This window comes from Pteropus medius, unplaced genomic scaffold (genome assembly GCF_902729225.1).
Source record: "Pteropus medius unplaced genomic scaffold, Ma_sr-lr_union100, whole genome shotgun sequence".
Taxonomy (NCBI): Eukaryota; Metazoa; Chordata; class Mammalia; order Chiroptera; family Pteropodidae; genus Pteropus; species Pteropus medius.
Genome location: NW_024356249.1, coordinates 7,452,707 through 7,475,189, shown reverse-complemented (window position 1 = coordinate 7,475,189; position 22,483 = coordinate 7,452,707). Strand labels below are relative to the sequence as shown.

At 49.3% G+C, this 22,483-nt stretch overlaps 1 protein-coding gene across 7 annotated transcripts in view; it reads right to left on the bottom strand.

The window, feature by feature from the left end:
* PLXNA4 (plexin A4) overlaps window positions 1–21,470 on the bottom strand; it is a 418,364-nt gene extending 396,894 nt beyond the window's left edge. For all 7 annotated transcript variants that reach the window (XM_039861051.1, XM_039861052.1, XM_039861057.1 and 4 more), the window contains exon 1: window positions 20,949–21,470. The gene's annotated coding sequence lies outside the window, so the exon portion shown is untranslated. The remainder of the gene's footprint in view (window positions 1–20,948) is intronic.
* Between the last annotated feature and the right edge of the window lie 1,013 nt (window positions 21,471–22,483).

Genomic DNA, 22,483 nt, shown 5'->3' with positions numbered 1-22,483 from the left:
GAGGACCTTAACTGGGGCTGGAAAAGCCATTCAGAGATCACATCCCCATCACAGCTGGCCAAGTTACCCAGGACCTCGGTGCTGGAGATCAGGCTCCTAGACCTTTATTTAAAATAGTGAGAAATAACAAGCTAGGCAGGTGTATTTCGTTTTCAGAAAACTGCTTGCTCTAAACAAGCGACCACAATGGGGGTTATTTGTTTGGGGCTCCGCATCAGTCGTCTTCCTCCTCTTCAGATATTCTGGTCTATAAAGAGTAGTGAGAAGTACCTCCTGCTCCAGGAGATGGGGCGCTGGGAGGCCGAAGGCCTAGAGCTCTACACAGCCCCAGGGATGGGAATGGGCAAACCCTGTTCCTTCATCAGCCCCCAATTTCCTGTAGCACACCTCATCGCAGGAAGGCTCTGGAAGGTGAGAAGAGGAAGTTCTTTTGCAGGTATGAGGTTTCTAGCTGAAGTGGTGATCTGATTACCTGCAAACACCCCACCTCCCTCCTGCTCCCGGCCCCACCCCCCATCACTGCTGGGGCTCAGGTTTGCGTGGATGCTCTTTCCAGCCCTATTTCCTCCATCTGGAGGTGTAGCCCTTTGGGCCCCAGAACTCTGAACTAAAGAAATCTGTGTTTTCATTTCCTTGGAGTTTAATATCAAGAGTAACACCCTTCTGTACATACTCAATGAGGTGCCTGAACCCCTTCTCCAGCGCCAGCTAAGTAATACTAGTTCAAGTGGAAGTTGTATTAAGATGAAAGAGACAAAAAAGCCATCTTGCCTTGGGTCCAGCACTGCCCACGGCAAGCCCCCTTAGTGGTGGACCTGCCAGGAGTCAGGGGATTGGCTTGTAAGCCCTGGATGAAATGTGTGGCCCAGGGTTTCAGGGTGCTAAGGGGATCCCAAGCCATGAAAACAAGGTTCTTCCTAATCCTGGTTCCTAAAGAAGCCAGTCTCTCTGGGTGTACCTCACAGGCAGAAACCTTGCTGCTCTGAATACCTATCTCTGGCACCCACATCCATACCCAGATGACCTAGAAGCAGAGTCTGCATCCTGAGGTCTGTTTCTGCAGTCCCAGGTGTGGCCTGTGACCTGCTCACCCTGAGGTCAGCGTTTCCAGTGAGGAGACAGATTAAAGGAAGTGTGGGGATATGGGGGGGAAGGCATGCTCGCCACCCTTGAGCTATTTTCCACATTACTGCTAATGGTGTTTGGCCCCAAGGGGCTCATAACACTGCTGGAAGGATCTCAGTGTCCCTCCGGACCCAAGGGAAGAGCCAGAGGGTTGCAGTCAACAGCTCAGGGGCACAGCTTCCTGACAGGTCCACAAAATGAAATACAGAAGGAGGGGCCACAGACGACATGTCCTCAGACCTAACCTGAAACACAGATATATACAGCTGGTAGTCAGGGACCTCCCTGTCTGATTTGAGAGGTTCTAGAAAAGTGCCCCCCATGCTAATCAATATCTTATCCCCTCCACTAAAATGCTACCATTGGAACTTTGTTTCTTCAGGTCAGGTATTATGCCCTCTCCTCCAACAACTCACCCCTCCATCACCTCCCTTTCCCTGTGGCCAAGAGGCCTCTGAAGACAGCACGGAGCAGAAGAGGGGACTGGAGAAGGTTCAAACAGTAGAGTCCCACTTGTCTACAAGGCTACTTGAGAGAATTAGAGAAAGTTGTCCTCTCTGGTTGGCCGAAGCCATCTTGGTGGAAGAAAAAGGCAACACTTTCTTCAGCAAGGAGATGCGGCGAGGCTTGGCCAATGGAACATGGGCAGAATGTCAGCTCTCGCCCATCCCTAGGTCATGGATACACAAACTACAGTGTATCTGGAGGCCCTGTCTAAAGAAAAAAAAGGAGAGGTAGAAAGAAAGCGCCTTCATTCTGAATGGAGTGTTTAGGGAAAAATTCAACTACTTCCCAGATTTGTCCAAGGATACCCTTTGGAGATTAGATGAGAGAGAGAGAGAGAGAGAGAGAGAGACGGACATATATATTCTAAATGTATACATATAGATATATCTATATCTATATCTATAGCTATATAACAATTATTTTCAAACCAAAACATCAGAACGCATGCTCTGATAATGATATAAAACACCTGAAGTGAAAGCTGTTCTAGTAAATGCAGGGCCTATGGTCACTACAGATGAGCTTAAGAAAGGACGTTGGCTGTGACTGTGGTCACAGTGTGTCATTGAGGTGCCTCCTTTCCTTCTGGGGACAGAGGAGAAGTGACAGGTCTCTCCATGGTGTTCTTGCAGGGGAAGGACCAGCGCATGCAGATCTGGACCAAATTCTCTGTTCGCAGAGGCCCCATAATCTTCACCACACACCCATGCACCGAAGGTTCCCAGATTCCCTAAGCTGGTGTTCCCAGTGTTCCCTCACATTTCTCCACAGTCAACCAGTGGTGCCTTCCTCCCTCAGCCAGAGCATCACTGGAAATAATGCAGCGTTCCAAGCTTAAGAGTTTGTCATCATGCAGAGATGTTACTGATTTCAGAGCTGAGGTAGCTGAAGGGATTGGGCATGCTCTGACAACCAGGATGCCTCAGAGCAAAGGATTCGGATTGGATAACTGGACATTCACAGGAAAAGCCGCACAGGAAAATCCCAGAGGCCTTTTCTATCTAGTTGAAAGCTATCTTACCAGAAAAACAGGGCCTGGAACTGAACATAGCTGAGATGGACGGTTTTCATAAATATCCCCTGTGTAATGCAAGCGGGCACATCCAGGTATGCCCAATGCCATGCACATTGGACTCACTCCCCTGATTTCTGATGGACCAAGTCAGATTTACGACTTTGTTGCAGGCAAATGTTAGCAGATGCCCCATCCTGCAATGCTTGACATAATAATCAGGTAGGATCCAGGCAATAATTACCCACTAATGGGTAGTCACTGCCTTGAGCTAAAGCCAAGTGTCTCCTACTTGCTCTCCCTTAAGGTGAATCTAGAGTGCCGGGTGGTAAACCTGGAAAAAACAGCAACCATCACAATCGCCTGGCAAGAAAAATACATTATCTAAGATATCACTGAAGGTCCTAAAAAATAACAATGTGTTTTACATGCATGCACTAGCAAAATGGATGGCTTAAGTGAACACAGACTGGACATATATCAACATGGCTGTTAAATCTAAACTTCAGGCAAATTCTGCATCTTCCAAAAATGAAGGAATCCCTATCTATATTTTTAAATCTTTTTTTAAAGAGGTCTTACTTAGAGGGAGGACCAGGATTGATCCCTGGGACCAGCCGCCTGCCCTATTTCTCTTTCCATTTGTTTGTAGAACCTCAAAGCAGTAGACCCACTGAAACCCTGTGTTAGAAACAGATGTGACTATAAACCAAAAAAATGGAAGTGCTTTAATCCAAAACAGAGTGTCAAGAAGCATAACTAACAAGTTTTAGGTATCTGAAGAGCAGGCAATAATTTTCAACCATACTGAGTACTTACTATGTGCCAAGCCATGTGTATTATGTCACTTAATTGTCACAGTAGTCTTGTCATGTATTATTTTACCTTTTTAATAATAAGGAATCTGTACATCTGAGAGGATATGCCCAATGTCACAAAGCTAAGGAGCCAGGGTTTGATGATGTCTATAATTTACTTTAAAAGACTTCAGCTTAAACACCATGGTATAATGTGTGTTATTTTTAATCTATACCCAAGAATGAGTTAACATCTGAAGTACTATCGTCAAAAACACATACTACAGTGTTGATGAGTTGTCTTTTGAAAGACTGGCATCAGAGTCCACCCTGAGTATTTCAACTACACTATCTCAATCAGCACTACTGGCTTTATTCAAGAGCGTAAAAGATGTTAGAAATAATTTTTCAATGGGAAATTAAGTGGTGTCGAAGACAGATGATTGCTCAGAGAGACTGTCCAGGCATCTCTATCCTATGGACACAAGAATCCGGCAAGCCCAGAGTGCTTTGTGGCTCTGTTCTTGGCCTAGGGCTCCCATAAGATCTGCGTTTCATATTTCAAAAGATTCTGTTCTCTGATTCCACTAGCAGGTGAGCCGAAACGTGCAACCAGAATATTGTCATATCTGTCTCAAGTAAACTTTCCTTCGAACAAACTTGTCAGGGTCACTGTTGTAGGCTGAATGTTTGTATCCTCCCAAAATTCATATGTTGGAATCCTAACCCCCAATTTGATGATTTTAGGAGCTGGGGCCTTTGGAAGGTAATTAAGTCATGCCAGTGGAGCCCTCCTGAATGAGATTATTGTCCTTAAAAGAGAAAGAGACTCGAGATCTCTCTCTCTCTCTCTCTCCTCTCTCTCTCTCTCTCTCTCTCTCTCTCTCTCTCTCTCAATCTCTCTCTCTCCCCCCCCAGCCCGCCCCCCCCACCATGTGAGGATGTGGAGAAGATGGTAATCTGTAAATCAGGAAAAAGGTCTTCTCCAAGAACCCATCCTGATCTCGAACTTCTAATCTCCAAAACTGTGAGAAATAAATATTTATTGCTTAAGCTGCCCATCTATGGTATTCTGTTACAGCAGCCTAAACTAAGACAGTCACTAAATCAGTGCTTCCCAAACTTTTTTACTTCCCAGCACACACGGAAAATGATAATATTTGTGCTACACCCTGGGGACAGAAAAAAGGTGGCCTGAGGGCTCTGCCGGCCACATATCCCACATGTCCACCTGCAGGGTTGGGGGATCTGCTTTCTCAACAGATCTGTGAAACCATTCTCTGGCACACTGGTAAGGACAGAAGACAGTGTTTGCAACTGAGCTTCAAGAACAGATTGTGTGACTGTTTTGGGGTCTACTCCCTAACAAAGATTGATATGTGTGATACCAGTCTTTGAAATTGATTTGTTTGGAAGATTGCGGAGGAGGAAGCCTACAGCTCTCATCTACCTGTCATCATTGGAAACTGACTCCAGATATTCTGATCATTGGAAATGGCCCCATTGCAATGCTAGGTCTGTCTGCCTCCAAAGTTTATGCCAGGTCCTCAATGCTTCTAGGGCACAAAGAAGCTTAATTAGTGGTTATTGGTCGAACCTACAAGGGAAGCTCTCCAGGAAATGTCATGCCAAAGGGTTTTGTCTTTGGTATTATGCAGTTTCACATTTTTATCAATAATCTGAATGAAGACTGAGAGTCATGCTTACCAAATTTCAGATGACAAATTCTAGGACTTGTGAAGGTCAAATGAGAGATCTCAAGAGAAGTCATGCGATACTACTATAAGGCTTTCCCTATTAATGATAACAATACACAGTTCAAGACTATCTGAGCGGGCTAGAACAGAGTCCAAACTGAACCCCAAAATTAAATTTAATGTGATAAACGTCAGTTCAAATTTTAGGTTTCAAAAATATATATATTAATGGGTAAAGCACCAGATGGTCAAAGTTCATGTAAAATATACACCCGAGGATTGTGGGACGAGTTTAGAGACCGATTATGAACCAGTGGCAGGGAAGCGGGGGGTGGGGGGTGGGAGGGGAGCTTCCCTGAGAGCTTAAGGTCACAGCTGCCCTGTGACCAACGACGCTGGCCCAAGAGGAATTCTCGCACTGGGCTTTGCTACCCCCATCTCCCGGGGACTCTGACCTTCTCCACACATCAGTCCCAAAGTCAGATGTGGCGTCGGGCCTAACGGCACATGAGCAGCAATGCACTCCCAATCAATGTAGACAATAATTAAAAGAGAAAGGTCTCCACCACGCGCTACCAAAATCGGGCTGTTCCCATCGCCTACAAAGATACCCAACTTGCCAGCATAGCCCCGATGTGTGGCTCAGAGAAAAGAGGTGGAAGGAGAGTTGATAAAAGCCTGAAATTTAAGATTTTCTTCACGGAAGATAGAAGGATAGTGGGGGGGAAGGGGACAACAGGCAACCAACTACCAAGGGGCACCCCGTTTGTGCCCCTAAGTAACAATCTCTTTATTTCCTTGAATTTCACTTTGATGTTATTGTTCTTCTTTTTTCACCTTTGTGAAACCTCAGAACCTTCTGGCCAAAGGCAACAGGAAGTCAGCCAAGGTTAATGGAGTTTTCATTTTGGAAAGAACCTAACAGCAGTTCCGATGTCCCTCCCATACAACACGGTAGGTCTGCGGTCAAGACTGAGACTCTAGTCACAATCCGTTGGTGAGCGATGATGATTAAACACCAGCCATCACTGCGTGCAGACTTTCCGGTGAAGCTGCTTCCCACTTCCTGTGGATGTGCAGGTGTTTCAGTATGTGCGATACCCTCTACTGTCTGACCATTCTGGTACCCCTCTTTTTAAGCTCAGAAAAACAAGCTTAAGGTGGAGAGAGAGAAGAAAACCAAGCCACCCGAAGATTGGGTCCTAAGGGAACTGCAAAGTGTATGAGACGGTAGCCCGTTCTCAAGAAGCTTGCAATTAAATGGGACTAAGAGATGTACATGCTAAAAATGCAAGTCGAGAAATTGTATGTTACGGATAAAGCCCTGGCAGCCTGAATGTGCAGAGTCTCTGGGTATACCACTATCTCGACACAAAAATATCTGGGCCTGGAAAACATCTGGAATGTGGACAAGGCTACCTGCAAAATTTGTTAGCTGGTAAAAACTTTTCCAGGCCTAGAGATTTTTCAACTTTGCAAATATAAATTTTGGAATAAAAATGCCACCCTTTCAAACAACATCTGCTGGAGGAATATTGCTCTTTATTGGAGCTCTCTTGAACACTCCGAACGTGGACATTATCACATGAAAACAAGAGACCTTCTATTGCACCTCGAATCCTAGAGGCCGGGAAAATACCATGTCACTCAATAGTGACTGCCATAAATCTAAATACAGGTTTTTAAAAATACGTAATGAGTTTGTTTTTAAGTATTTGTCAAGAAGCATTGGGTCTTGCTAGAATCAAGTCCTGGAAGAAGGAACGAAGGAGAGTAAAATGGGCTGCAGCATTTTTTTCATAAAATCAAGTCTGGGTTTAGCAAAGCTTGCCCTCTCCTCCCCATCCCCACCGCCCAGCCCTGGGGCCAGCAGCCAAGGTTCTCTGTCCGATCTGACACCATGCCCACAGTCAGCACCTTGAGCATCTGCACCTTTCTTGGATGTTCATCTGAACATACAACCAGAAGCTCCTTTGAGGACATCTGATAACCTACAGGTCAGTGGGAAGCCTGTACAGTGACACATAAGAGGACAGCATAATAGAGAAGCAGAAGCAATGGGCCTTCCCTACCTTTGTCCCAGACTCAGGCAGCTTTCCCGAGGTCTCCAGGCACGAATCTCGGAGCTCCGCCCCCAGCGGAGGTAGTCCTGGACTCCCAAGCACCTGCCCCGGGCAGTGTGGACTACTCTATTTTAGTCCTGACCACATTTCGTTGTGGTTAGGTTACTTCCCCTCTGAGGACCCTGGGCCTGCCCTGTGCCCCATAATAAGGAAACAAGTTGTCACCAGATAAACTGGGAAAAAAAAGTGCTGAGTTCCCTGAGGCTAAAAGTGTAGCTGTGTAAATGGATTAGGTACTGAGTGCCGTGGATAAAATGTACAAGTTCTGGGTACACAGGCGTGAGGAAGGAAGAACAGAAACCCTGTCATCTCTTGAAAGGTCAGAGCTCAAAAATACCTACCCTCCCCCCTGTCCCCCCCTCTCTATAAGAGACCCCACAGTACAAGCCATTTTTATCAGCAGCTCTGAGATAGCCAGGAGCAATCCAGAGAAGAGAGCAGATCCATTGTTTCACTTGAAATTGCACTGCAATTTTGCAGCTAAAGATACTCTTTGGGGCTGAATTCCCAGAATTCCCTCATCCTAGAGGACTGGTCTACACTGTGCCCAAGCTAGTCAGACGCATCACACTATTTGAGGACCTCCACCCCAACACCGCTTGGTGACCTTCCACAGCAGCGCAGGTGAGTGGGGGGTTGAAGCTCTGGGTAAACTTGAAGTTGCTGGGTATTTTCCTCTCCACACTCTGCTCAAGTCAAACGGCCTGTTTCAACAGTACAAACACACACTAATAGAGCACAGAGCTCCTGAAAGTTTTGCCACTGCCCACGTCTGCCTGCCCTGCCATTAACAGGGGCTACTGAATTCCAAAGCTTCCTTGCAGAATGCAAAGCCCTTGACACATACGTTTAACTCGTTTACTTGTTTCCACATATTGAGAAGACAGTCTAAGCACCATTTGAGTACATATCAGGTGCTAAGCTGCTGGCATTTTAATTCAAATACCTTCCCATTAAAGGTCTGAAACACATGAACAGAGAGTGAGACCTGGAGAGGGGCGTCCTACCTAAAGGCATTCGAAAATACCAATTTTTTTTCAATGCACTTTGGACAAAGCAAAATTTATCTAGTGGTCAGATCCTACTGCAGGCCTTGAATGGCCAGACTGGCTCCTACCACCAGACACACAAGACATTATTTCTGAAGGTCAAGGTCAAAAATTAATCACTTCCTATTTCACCAGACCCTGCTGCTTTGAGTGTGTGCTCGGTGAAAATGGGGTGCATGCACCAAGAAACGGAACAAGCTAATGCCCAGAACGAAGGCCTGGTCATTCTCCATTGTCGAATTCTAAGTCTGCCTTTATTCTAAGCCTTCTCCATAACTGCCTGCACAGGACTCAAACTGCCCACGCACCCCCTACCCCCCGCCCCCATTGAAAAATAGTGGACATCTCTTAAAGCAAGGTGAATGCCCGGATGTTTTCAGAACCATCTCAAGCAAAACAGTATGTTTAATTCAAAACATGAACCAATTGAAAACGTAAAGAATCTACATGTGGATCTTCTCGCTTCTTTACTAAGCTCCTGTCAGGTCCTAGAATGAACTCTTAAATCTACAAATGGGGACAGAAGTAAATCGCATAGTGAGCACTGAGATGAAAGTGCCAGGAATGCAAGAGCCATATATATCTGCTGGCCTCCTGGTCACCTCTACCTGAAAATCCCATAGGAACCTCAATTCGCCATGTCCAGAAAAAAACACATTCCCCTCCCTCCACCACTGCCCCTCAACCGAGTCTTGATCTAGAAACCTCTAGGTAAGTGAATAGTGTCACCTTCCGCCAGTTGCCCAAGCTGGACACCTGCAAGGTGTCCCCAATTCCCTTTACTCCCCACCACCATCACTGCCGTATCTACCATCAGTCAGCTCTAACTCCTAGCTTTCTCTCAAATCGGTCCCTTTCTCTCCTTTGCCACTGCCTTTGGACAGCCCTCTGCCATGCCTGCCTGTGTCATTTAGAATAGCTTCACTCTGATCCTTTCTCCACGCAGCCCCCATAGTGACCTATCCGCAAGGTGAATCTGGTCTTGTTGATTTTCTAATTTGGAAATCCCTGAGGCCTGCCAGATAAAACTCTTAGCTGGACACTGACCCATGGTCCTGGCCCGGCCTCTACCTGTGTTTGCATCCAGTCTGACCTCCCACCTCTGCCCTGAGCTACTGCAGGTCGCCAAGTGCTGCGTGTTCTCACCTCTCCATGCCTTGTCCATGCTGCTGCCTCCACCCGTCACCTCTTCCTCATGAGTTCACTCACCCAATCCCACTCACCCTTCAGAACACCCTTCAAAGCTCAGTTTAATGTCCCCTCCTCCTTCTCCAGGAAACCCTCTCAATGTCCTGCCTTCCATATCTGGATGGGCACCCCTTCTCATGTATTTTCAGGGTGCGCTCTGCATACACAGATCTCACTTCTTACCACACTGTGTTTATATCATCTACTAACGTGTACTGTGGCCACACCGAGTGAGCTCCCTAATGGCAGAAATTAGGTATTTCATCTCAGTACAACTCGACTCTTTCTTAGTGTATAGCACATAGTAGACACTCAATAAATAGTGACTAAATTGACTAATTCATTGATTATCTGGTGAAAAATGTCATAACATTGCATCTACCTCTCTAAGATATGTAAATATTTATAGGGAGCAAAGTGAAAGATCAGTATCAAAGGGAAATCATGACCCCTTTGCTTTCTCCACGGTCCCCGCTTTAACCTACTACTACTGCCAGGGTCAGGACCGCCCCTCCCACACAGGCCTCTGGACTCCTGCATGAACCGCCGTTTCCCACAGGCCCCTGCTAGCCCACACAGACTCCCCCTTCCGACCCTCCGCAAGCCGCTTTTATCACTTACAGCTCTTCGCCCCACCAGCAAACACACAGGAGCTGGTAGAGGTGTATAATGGTGAGAGGCCTACGCTTAAGCTTCATTCTCTCTTTCTCGATTTTTCTCTGACCTTGCGTGTAAATGGAATCTTTCTTCTGACGCTCACCTGGCCCTTTAATATGCATGCCACATTCATCGTCACCTCCTGGGCTTCTGGTCTGGAACAGCAAGGGCTTATTCTGGCTTTAAAGAAAGAAAAATTGAGGCCTAGCCCAGAAAGGGAACTCGCTGAAAGATATTCAGTAGACCTCAGATGAGAAGCTGGGTCTCCCTATTCCCTGGCCAGCACATAATACTTCTTCAATTGCTCTGAAAATTAAAACCTCAGGATTATTTTGCAGGAGAAAAAATAGGCCTGGAGAAGCTGTAGCCACATTTCCGACAAGCTCCATTCAGAGGGCACCGTAACTTACATAAATGATTTCCTATTACACTGCAATTGTCACTGCAACATGACAGTCTTGCAGCCTCCTTGAAGTGTTCTCTTTGTTGTTTTTCTGTACAGATCCCCCAGAAAGAAGAATCAGATATGGTCCGACAGGGGAAAATAGACCACGCAACACCCGCAGACCCAAATGCCCCTTCGCATGGCTCCTCCTGAGGAGGACGGAAGAGGATGCCATGAATGGTGCTCCCTGGGCCTGAGCCAACTCCCACCTGCCCTGTTCCTAGAGCTCTACAAATAGGATTCCTTTAAAAAAAAAAAAATCCAACAGTTTATGAAGAAGAAACGAAGTGGCACTTTCCCAGCATGCCTGGGAATCAATACTAGCTGTTGTCAGAGTTTTCCTTTCAAAGGGTGACTGCTACGCGTCTCCAAAGTCAAGAGTGACAGAGCTCCAGTGCTTGACTTACAACTGCTTCATCATAGCAAGATATTTTTAATTTAAAATTCACTGCAGTTGGGTTCGAACTCATCTGGGACTTGATTTACTGCTAATTCATTTCTACGATTCCTATAATTCTAAACTCAGTCACCAAACAGTTTAATGCTGATGGAATCATCAGTGCAGGGCTTTACGAATGGGTGCCAGGGGAGTTTTGTTAGTAAGTGTGTGTTAGCGACTGTTATTCACTTTGGAAAGGAGCATGGCACTTGGGCAGAGCATGGCCACGGCCCTGTAATTGGACACATGGGTTATCAGCCAAGGTCCCCAAGTGATCCAAACCCAAATATCGCTGGGGTGATACCCCCCCCCACCCAAACTCTCATACACATCATTTCCCGTATAAGGTGAGACTACTGGGTGGTGAAATGCATCCCATGGGACATTTCCTAACTTTGCTCTCCAGGTCACCACCCAATGGTGGGTAACCACGGAGAGGCACCTTCGGCCTCTCCAGGGTAGCAAAGTCTCTTTCCCAAGAGAAAATTTGTTTCAGCCATCCAAAATTTAGGGAGCTGTGTCTTAATAACTCAACCTTCTTAGTTAATTCAGAACATTTATCTTGGCCAGCCATACTGAAGGCTCTTATTCCATAAGTGTAGCTGAAAAAATATATTGAGGTGAATGTCATTACTCACATATTTTGCAAATATCCATCTTGATCTATTATGTGCAACCGAAAAGTGCTACTTTTTGGAAACATTTCCACAAACCTGTCAAAGCTGCAATCACACTCCTTAAAATGATCCCTTTAGAAAATCTACATCTGAAGGCACTACAGTCACCAAAGTCTCACTGCAATTCACAGCCATTTCTGAGATTCTCGAAAGCAAATGACAAAAACAAGAGGAAGCCAGCTCCTCGGGAAGCAGGACTTCTCAAGTTCCCATTTTAACTGTATAGTAGATTTGTTCTCTTTTCTCTCCTCTAAAATAACTCAAACCTGAAAGCTTCCAGTTGAAGGCCAGCATCTCCCAAAATGCTTTCTCTTGACTACTCGTTCCAGGTTTAAATACACCCACACAAAGGGATCCCAGTGCCAAATAAGCTGAAAAAGGGGTTGGCTAAGAATAAACAAACTGGTTTTCCTCTAGCAGTAATCTTAAGCCTTTCATGGGCATCTCGAATCTCTAAGAGGACACAGCATAAGGTGCTCGTAAGGTTTACTAGCTTATGCCATGGAGAAACTCGTCTTTGGAATGCTCTGGGGAACGCGGTTTGCTTATCCGCCCCCACCTCCACTGAGTTTTAGTTTTATGTGGAACGCAAGTAAACAATTCCAACTGCATCAGTGTGAATAGGCCACTGCACCTTACCTGCCCCCAAAGCACCATCACCCAGGACACTCTAGTGTGATCAACAGGCTCAGCCTGCTCTCCGTCTTGGTTCCTCTTAATCCTCTGAAATAGCCACCTGCACTGATGTGGTTCAAACCCTGCCAGAGAGCAGGCACCTGCCATTGCAGCTGGTTCACACTTCCCGAGTTTTGTCCTTTATAGGCCATTCGTCGTCAGCTTCTCCTGCTCCATTCGTTCATTCTATTTACTCAGCAAATATTTATTGATTGCTTCCAGTATGATAGGCCCTAGGTTAGGTACTGAGTATATAAGAGAAGTAAGAAAAGGTGCCCCTCATCCACAAACATAAAGAAAGAAATCATTTCCATACTGTTGTTATCATCGCTACTGCCAGCAGCAGTTTCTTTACCGTTATTTAAAAGTATGAATTAAGTTCCTGATTACACAAGAGACTGCTTCAAGCGGGGGCTGGTCCTGACCCTCAGGGATCCGGAAATCTCAGACAGACATGCTAACGCAGACACATGTCTCCAATCAGGGAGTCACTTACATCAATCAGCAGCTAAGGGCAAGTGCGTTTAGAGGAAGAAGACGGGGTCATATCTAATGGTGAAGAGAGTGGGGAAAAAGGGCATAAACACAGGGCAACCGTTTGTCCTTTGCCCGCCTGATCCTAGAGGGGCTTCAGAGAACAAGAGTTGTAAAAAAAAAAAAAGTGGGGGTGGGGGGCTTCCTTGGGGAGCTGGCAAGAGGTAATTACTTATAGAAAATATTTTATGCAGAAATGTTTTATATTTCAATGCTTGTAATAGTTTTTAAAACAAGGAGAGAGGCTGAGGTCATTTGTATCTGCCCCGCTCAGCCATCACAAACAGAAGCACCCGAGATACATACCAACATGTGGCAGGCACTCCTTTGGTTGATAAGAGCTAAAAGTTAGGAAAACCTCTTGAAACCTCACTGGAACCCAATCTTAATGTGATTTCTATCAGGAGTGTCAACTGGGTAACCCATAGTGTGGTTGCTTATTGTGGCCATAGAGTCATAAATTTGGAGGCTGAGTGATGCTTTATGGGAGGAGCCTGCCCTGGTTCTCTATCTGACTCTGCTCTAAAGAACCATATATGGAATCTTTATGTGGAATCCATTACCCCAGACCCCCAACTTTTTAAATCACTGACCTAGACCAACTCCCCCCTCATTTTATCAATGATAATCCTGAAATCACCCAGATTTGCCTGGCCCCACCTGACACATCACCCCCAGCCCTGACTCTGGGCTTCAGCCACTTGCTCCCTACTCCCTGCCACAGTGGTCCCAGGGGCAGCTCACACTATTCCTCTGGTCCTAAAGTCCTTGAAGCCTTTCTTCCTTGCGGGCAAAGAATGGACCCGGAGGCTATAGCACCATCAGGCTCTTTGTGGGGGCACCACTTAAGCCCCAGCCCATGGGCCTGAGCACAGAGGCTCTAGTTTGACGTAACATCACAACCCCAGAGGGAGGGGGTGTCCCCACCTCATGGGGTGAATGGTACCCAGGGAGCTGCAGCACACAGGAAGGATCCAGCTGATGGATGCTGGCTGTGCCTGCACTCCAGGCTCTTCCGATAACACACTCTCAGCTAGATACAGCCTTAGCAACCGAGCCACGAGCTGTGTTTTCCTGGGAAGCAATGGACAGCTCCGGGATACATTCTTTATTTCTCTTCCTTCCCTACCTCTCCTCCCTTTTTCCTTCTCTCTTGTTGCCCTGGCATTCCACCCTTGACGAAGCGTCACCACATCAGCTTTTGCCTCAGGCTCTGCTTTCTAAGGAACCCAGGCCCAGGGGTGCAAGGCTCCAGCCCCCGCCCTTTCCCCCCCCACACACACACACCATGGTTTTGATGAGAATAGTCCTATCTATTAGAGTTCCACATGAAATTTCATTGTAATAAAGAGTTCTGCCTGCATACATATTTAAAAATTAATTTTAATCACTGACCTAGACAAGCCCCCTTCATTGTATCAATGGTAATCCTGAAACATAAGTTGATTTTTCCCAAGACCCCTTAGCTGGTAACTGACAGAGCTGAGATTATCTACATCTATTTGTCTCCAACATCTAGCTTTTCCTGTAATATTAGTGCTTTTTAACCAGGAGAACATACCAGAATTGTCTAGGAATCTGAGAAAATATATAACTACCTGGACTTCGTTTCTGTCTAAGAACTTCTCTGCTGCCTTGGAGAGGCCAAGGGGCAAATGCTGAGCCTGGAGGTGGACTATCTGCTTGAAACCCTCATAACTATATAATCACCAGAATCTGGTACTTTGTGTGTATAACATGAAAGTTCCACTGAATTGTTTATTGTAGGGCCCACTCCTTCATTTATAGCCAAGAGTAGACAAATGAAAGAGCCTGTCCAACATTTCTCGGGGGATTCCCATGGCCACACCAGAGAATATCTACCTTTTGAGGTTTCACAATCCATGTTAGTGTGTTTAAAGGCTCTGAGAAGTCCTGCAACAAGGACCCTCTTTAGCTTTACTTTACACTTGGGGTAAACTTATTTGGCCATGGAAACTTTGTGTGTGTGCAATACCTATTCACTCTCACAGAAGATACTTTGGGAAATTCTGCACTATTTGAGGTTTACCTTCAAGAAGCAGGTCTGAGATGGAGAGGGAAAAAGTGCCCTCTATCTCTGAAAGGTGAGCTGACATTCCATTCACGCTGGTCCAAATACACAACCCAATAGCTGCTGCTCTGGCATGCCCTCCTCTCGCCGTCTACTCCCTCCACAAGAGGAGGAACAATTGGCCAACCCTGCTTTGCTTACTTTCTCTCCTCTTGACCTCTAGGCTAAAGCCAAGGAATGGTTTGTTCGTCCTCAGGTCCTAGACCGTACACTGCCAAGAGGGGAATCCAGCTGGGCTCCTATGAGCCAAGTGCACTGAGTGCATCAGATGTGAAACAGATCTCGAGTGAAGACCAGGAAGGCCTTCGAGCTGCTCTGGTTTTCCTTTCCAATGACCTCTTCCTCGACTGCTTCTTCCTAATGAATGTATTCTTGCCTGTAAGGCCTCGTGGATTGATTCAGTTCATCTGCGTTCAGATCATCGACTGCAGAGACGATATCCTCTTAGCTAGTGATCTGTTTTGTGCTAGAGTGACAAAACATTCCAATCTGTTGTTGAAAATCCTGGTTCGTGGAGAAGGCACCATGGAGAGCGAGGAGTTCGGCCAAGCTTAGCCAGCAAAGTGAGGATGCTGAAGGTCTCTCATGCACCTGTGGGCGTAGATCTGAGCAGGACTCCGCATCCGGCTGAGTCAGCCCCTCCTCCTGCTGCCCCCAAGGGCAGATGTTGGGATTCCAAGTGTGCCCCTTCTAGCCACCTCAAGTCTGGAAGAACCTTCACTCAATTCAGTGAAGAAGAAAAGCCAAATCAATAATGTACACTATAAAAGTTTGTCTTTTGTAGAAAACAAACAAACAAACATCTAACCACAAGAGGATGACCTGTGGCTGTTCCCTAAAATGTTCGGGCTGGAGAGACAGATTCAGACAGCTGAAATCTGGCTTTGAGATGGGGTGACACCCAACACGGTCCACAGTCCACCTGGGCCTCACCGTCCACACCTCTCAGGATTCGGAATAATTCCTAACAAGTGCTACGCTTATGCTAACTGCTGCAGGATGACTTCCCCCGCACACAGCCCATTTGCACCAACTTCCAAGGAACCTCTGCTCTATCATATAGACCCAGCATGGTATGACATCCACAAGCAAATATTCCTTCCCTGCCTCTGGCTTCCAAAATCTGGAACCTGAGAGCTAAGAATGAACAAATAAACATAACTGAGCACCTACTGTGCGCATCCTTCTCTAAGAGTGGAACGACCATCCACCATGTAGCATCCTGGAGCCATGCTTAGTTCCTACACCATCAGAATGGAATAATCCTCATCTTACAGGGTGAGTTGAAGGATTAAATGAGAGTGTTGTTTTCATAATGCCAGCAAATTCAAAAGCCGTCACTAGGGAGAACTAGATTCCTATCAGCACAAGACTCAGCCTCACAGAATCGAAAGCAGGGGTCAGGACTCACTTGCTCACTTACTCGCTCGCTCGCTCACTCACTCACTTACTCACTCCTCCTTAGTTTTTCCCAGAGAGAATGGGCAGAGTCATTTGCCAAATGAGGCAAGAGTCATCCTCTGAAACGGCACTCTGCTAGAATGATCTGCGCAATTTCACAACCCATCAACAGTGAGGATAAGACTCAGCCCCCTTTGACAAATGGGGAAATCGAGGCTCAAAGAATAAATAGAATCGCCTGGGGTCACAGAGGTAGTCCCAGGGAGAAACCAGGTACTCTAAACTTCCCAGGGCACACTCTCCTCCAAATCTCCAAAGGGGGTGGCAACATACTCTGCACAGATATTTTAAGGAGGCAAATAGCACGGTGATAAGGAGGGGGTCAGTTTGTTTGTTTAGGGGTGAGACTTGGCTCCATCACCCACCAGCTGAGAGATCTTGGACAAAGTCCCTACCCAAGTGCTCCATAAATATTAGCCACTACCATCATCATCATCAATTATTATTCTTTTCCATTCTGCTGCTTTCACAAGAACAAATCTTAATGTCCACACAGCCTCTTCCTTGGGGAGGCTGATGTCACATGATCACGGGACAGGGGTCGGGGGCTCACACAGACTCACCCTGGAACTTAGGCAGCTTTTCTTCCGAAGCTGCTTCAGACCAAGCAGGGAAGTGGCCTCCTCCTAGAACCAGGCCTCTGCTCTGGGAATTAGGACCCCCTGCCTGCCTTCGCTTTTAAGATGCATCTCTTACCACTTAGCAGCAGAGCCCCCTTCAGTCTCCCTGCTGACTCTGCCTTCCTGCCACCACTGAAGGGCTGCAGCCTGGGCGGCGAGGAGGGGAGAAGGCAGAGGGAGTAAGCCCCCAGGATGGAAGGGGACCAGGTGGGAACCCCAGGTAGGGATCAGCGGGGCTCGCAGCTTCTAAAGAGGTGGTGTCTGTGGGTCTCTGTGTGGACCAAGCACTGCTCAACAGAGCCTATAGGGCAATTACCCTAATCATGTTCATCTCCCAAACAGCCGTGTGATTTATTAGCACGATGTCTTTTTAAAATGCCGCTCTTAAATATAAATAACACTTAATCATCCAGCTGTCGTTAAATTCATGTTATATTGATTTCTCGGAGTGCCACAAATTTGAGGGCGAATGGGCTGGCGGATGTGCTCACAAAGCCGAGAGGTGGATTAGCAAGCGGTCGGGAGGAGGAAGGAAGGGGGCGTGGGAAAGAGGGAAGGGGGGTGTCAAGGGAGGGACATGAGACCTTGTTCAACTGCCCGAGGTCCTGAACCAGTTTCACATCGAGTAGTACTGGACGCAAATAAGAAAACTAGATCCCCAAAATTAATGGCACATCTGTTGCACAGACAAATCGCAGCCTGAATCACTGGCAGTTTCCTGTGCGGCTGCCGCCCCACCACCGCCCGTCACAGAGCCTCTCCCACAGGTCTCCGGGGCGGCATTATCTGTGTGTTGCCGTCTCTGGGTAAGGATGGGGAGAAGTGGCTAAAAAATACCTCCTAACTGGCTAGGAGGAGAGAGATTGGCTGCAATTTCTTTGCATCAAAGCCTGGAGATAACTAGAAGCTAAGGACGGTTCATCACCCCGCCCCCTTAGCTCTCTCCCGACTTCAGAACTGCTGCCTCCCTAGAAAGCCCCCACTTAATTCCCAGCAGCCCTCATTGTGATTAAAAGGATCAGGGGGCCAAGTGTAGGCAGAATCTGCCATGCTGACTTCCCTGTCTGCAGGGAGCAGCGGCAGCAGGCAATGGAGAGGTGCAGAGAAGGAGAAAGGAAACGAGTTGGCGGCCTCGGATTCCTCCGGAAATGTTTGCCGAGTGTCGGTGGGCATCCAGGATGAAGTCCTGGGAGGACAGAGGCCAGCCCGAGAGTGAGGACCGGATTGGGCAAGACAGAACAGTTCGTGGGCAACCTACGCCTCACGCTCACAGCAGAGCCGCCTAGAGCACAGCCCAGCAGCAGCAAGGGTTTGCGAAAGGAAGCATTTTTCACGGTTGGGGTTTTTCTAGTGCAACTCCTTTCCGAGTGAGAAGACCCCAGGGAACTTAAAAGGAAGACCACAGAGGAGTGGTTAGAGAGGGAGAGCGGCAACGTGACACGCTCCAGGGCTGGGCTAGAGAGCCAGGAACAAATTAGATGATGCACCCCCAGTTTTGCACAGATGTTAATTAATGCCTGCTTTGTCCTAGAATCCAAACTGGTACCAAACACTAAGTACAGAAAGTGTGAGGAATTTTGGAACCCGTGTTTAAAAATCTTTAGCTTATACCCAGCATAAAGACTGCTGGTTTTGCATTAAAATGACAGATCCTGAGGCTGCAAATATATGAGAAAGGAAAACGGGTAGAGAAGGTAGAAGAAAAGGGTAGAGTCTCTGCAGAAGGTGCACGGACATTTCAGGGAGCTCCACACCGCATCTTTTCGCCCCTTCCAGCTCCCGTGAGGCAATGTTTACCTGGGAGCCACTCACTGTGGCGGGCGTTCACTGTTTCTGTTGAAAGCCATGTGCTGCTCTAGCGTACGTGGGACCTCCCTGTCCACGCTCTCAAGGGGCATGTGTGTGGAAATGTCCCAGCTCTTCCACAGCCCGGAAGACAGAGGTGGGTCCCATTGCCACACACAGTTAGACGAGCTGACCACATATGTATAGCTAGGCACTTTGAGAACACATATCTCGGTGTGTGTACACAGCCCCACCATTCTTAAAAAGATAATGATGCTTCTTCCCCCTACTGGGTTCTCCCCATTGTGACAGCTTTGCTTTATTCCTTCTACCCTTTTCAATCAATCAAAGGGCAGAGCACACAGCACACAACCAGAATATAATCTCCCTAGCGGGGCGTCTGCTCCTCTCCTCCCCAGCCTCGGTGAAGAGCTTCACAGGAGCTGAAGTTTGAAAAGAGCAAAGATAGGGGTGCAGAGAGAGCCCTTAATTTCAGCACCCATCTTTAGGATTTACAGAACCAACCAAATCCTGTGACCAGCACTGAGGCCCTCTTGTTCGAAAGAATGTTGACTCCTTCCCCCTAATGCTCTGGAAGACTCCCAACATATTTTTCCCATTGTTGGGTTTGTAGGACATTCCGAATACATGATCTTGCATAAAGGGTACGATCCTTCCAGGTTGACCAACAAGGGGCAGCTATAGAAACGTGGGACTTTGCTATATTTATATTCGACTCCGAAATAATGTTTCATTATTTGGGTCTCACGTTCTTCTTCCTACAACAACTGGGCCCTGAATAAATTGCGCTTTGATCCCCAAATGGGAACTGTGGAGAAGCCCTTTTGGAGCCCCAACTACCTCCTCCCTCCTACAGAAAAAGTTTGAAAATCAGCAGCCTGTGAAACTCCAGCCAGGGAGAAAAGGTAAGAAGGGGAAAGCTTCCAGGAAATAGGACCTCGAACCACAGTCTTCTGGAGAGTGATTCTACACTCCCAGGAGCAGCCTGGTTCTGCGGACGCTGGCAGATCCAGGCATGCCTTGCCTCCTTGTAGGGTGGGCGCTGCTGAGGTGGTCATGAGAGAGGGGATGCCTTTCCCTTCCTGCACTACACCCTCGCGGATCACCCCTTCTAGTTCTTTTTCTCAGACACATACCCTGGAAAGGCATGTGACAGGTGTTAGCGGGAGGCATAGGTGATGCTTTCCAGCACAGTGCAGAGGACGGATAGGGAGGTGGAAGGGAGACCCGAGACGAGACCTGTGTCTATAAGCCCTGTCGCCTTGCTGTTGCCCAGAGACTGGCGATGTGAGTAGGTCACACCTTTTATGGAGGATCTGACCCCCATACCCTCCCTTGACAAGCAACACACCCACCTGAAGCGATACTTAAACCCCTGCCTGCCTGAAATCCCGCACACTCGCACACTCGCGGGGAAGCAGTGCCACGCTTCAGAAAAGCGATTGTGCTGCCTCTTACTGGGGAAACGCAGTGTCTGTTCCTTATGCACCGCCCTACAGAACTGCAGCCCCATCCGCCTATGTGGCCTCCTCCCCGCGCGCCGGGCCACCACGCTCTCCAAATATCTGTCTGAATATCTGTCGATGGGGCTGCCATTAAAATCTCATGGTATCCAAAGGCCACGGAACAGAGATTAGACTGGGCGGGTCTCCCAAGACCTCCCATTACTTCTCTAGTTTTAAAAACCAGCTAGGGATGCAAGAGGCTGGGACCTGAAAAAAAATCACTCCCTCAACCTACCCGGGCGGCAGAGAGAAGCAGTCAGACACAGAACCCCCCTCCCCGCCTCTGAAAGTCCCAGGTAAGGAAGTCTGAGACCAGGAGCGTCAGAAAAAGAAGGCAGGAAATACCTGCCCTGGCCGCGCAGCACCTACGCGGTGTCCAGGTGCGACGTGGGCAGGTGCCTGTGTGCGGTGTGTGCCTGTGTGTATCTGTGCGTGTGCGTGCGTGCAGCGGGCTGGCTCCAGGGCAGCCGAGGACTCCCGGACCAAGCCGGGTATCCCCGACCGCGCCGCCCCCGCCGCCTGCCCGGCCGGCTCCTTACCTGCAAGCGCCGCTTTTGCCTCGTTCAGCGGGAGCGCCGCATTGACACTGCAGATGGTGCGGGTGCCGCTGCCTCTCGCCCTCTTCTGAACGTGTGCGTGTGCGCGCGTGTGGCTGCCTCCTCCAGCTCCAGCCCCAGCCCCGAACGCAAACACTCCACCGAGGCACAGGGAACCCGGGAGGGAGCAAGGAAAACGGAGGGCGAAATCAGAGCCTGCGGGGCTTGACAGCTCCTCTTGCAGCGTCCAAGGTGGGCGGAATGTCCAACAAAAAGGTCGGAAAATGGGAACCGGTTCCAAGCCCCGCTTTCCTCCACCCAGCCCCGGAGCCCGAGCAGCGGCGGCGGCTCTCGGGGGGCTGCGGTGGCGACGCGGGCTGCCCCCCTTCGTCCCCACCCCCGCGGGCTCAGTGTCCTTGATGCCAAGCGGGCACGGCGGCGTCACTCCGCGCCGCCCATGCTCGCCGGGTCTGGCCGCTGCCCGGGCGCAGCAAGTGCGCGGGGGACTCGCCGGGGAGCGCTCTCGGCGCCTCTGCGCGCCTCCCGGGGCAGCAGCGGCAGACCCCCAGCAGCCGGCCGCCAGCCGCGCCGCGGCTGCCCCCGCCCCTGCCGGAGGACTGGCCGGGCAGTGCTGAGGGGCCGAAGCTGGGGGGCCGCAGGAGCCTCCGGCTGCTCCCGGGGGAGGCGCGGGGCTGCGGCGGTGGTGGCGGCGCTGGCTGACGCTGCGGCGGCGGAGAGCGCGGCCGCGGGCCGAGCCGGGCCTCCTGGGCGCGCCCCCGGCCCCCCGGGCGGGCTACTCGCAAAGTTTGCAGGGGGCAGGGAGCGGGGCCGCCTCTGGCTCAGCCGCCGCCGGAGCTCCGGGGCTGCCTGCTGCCGCCGCGGCTCGCTGCTGCTGTGCATTGAAGCCCGGCCAAGCGCTGCAAAAACTCCAGCTGCCTGGCGCTCTCTGGGTCCTCCTCTCCTCCCTCCCGCCCTCCCTGCTTCCCTGCCTCCCTCCCTCCCTCGCCTCGCCTCCTCGCCTCCCCGCCGCCCGCCGCCCGCCGCCCGCCGCCGCCGCTCCCTCTCTGGCTCGCTCTGGCTGGCTGGGAGCTCGCGGCTGACATCTAGACGGACCAAGAGCGGCCGGCAGAGGGGGCAGAGGGCGCCTCCCCCACATTTTGCGCCCGCCACCGCCCACCTGGCCTGCGATCCCCCGCAGCGACGTTTGCCGACTTCACCTTGTCCCCTCGGTCCGCACCGAGGGACCCTGCCGGTGGCGATATAGGGCAGAGAGGGGCGCATACATGGTGACAGGGGCACAGGGCGCGCACTCAGAGTGAAACGTGAAACGTACTCAGCCTCTTCGGAAGGTGGGGACGTGGGAGCTGACCGTCGGTCGGAGGGACCCGCAGCTGTTCAGAGCTAACACAGGCGCATGCACCCATTGCTAATCAGAGCCTTGCCCCGGCACCCGCCAGGGCACCCCCACGGCACCCAAAGACGGAAGGCCTAGGTGAGAGAGCTCGAATGGCCAAGTGCCCTAGAGCTTGCCTGGCAAT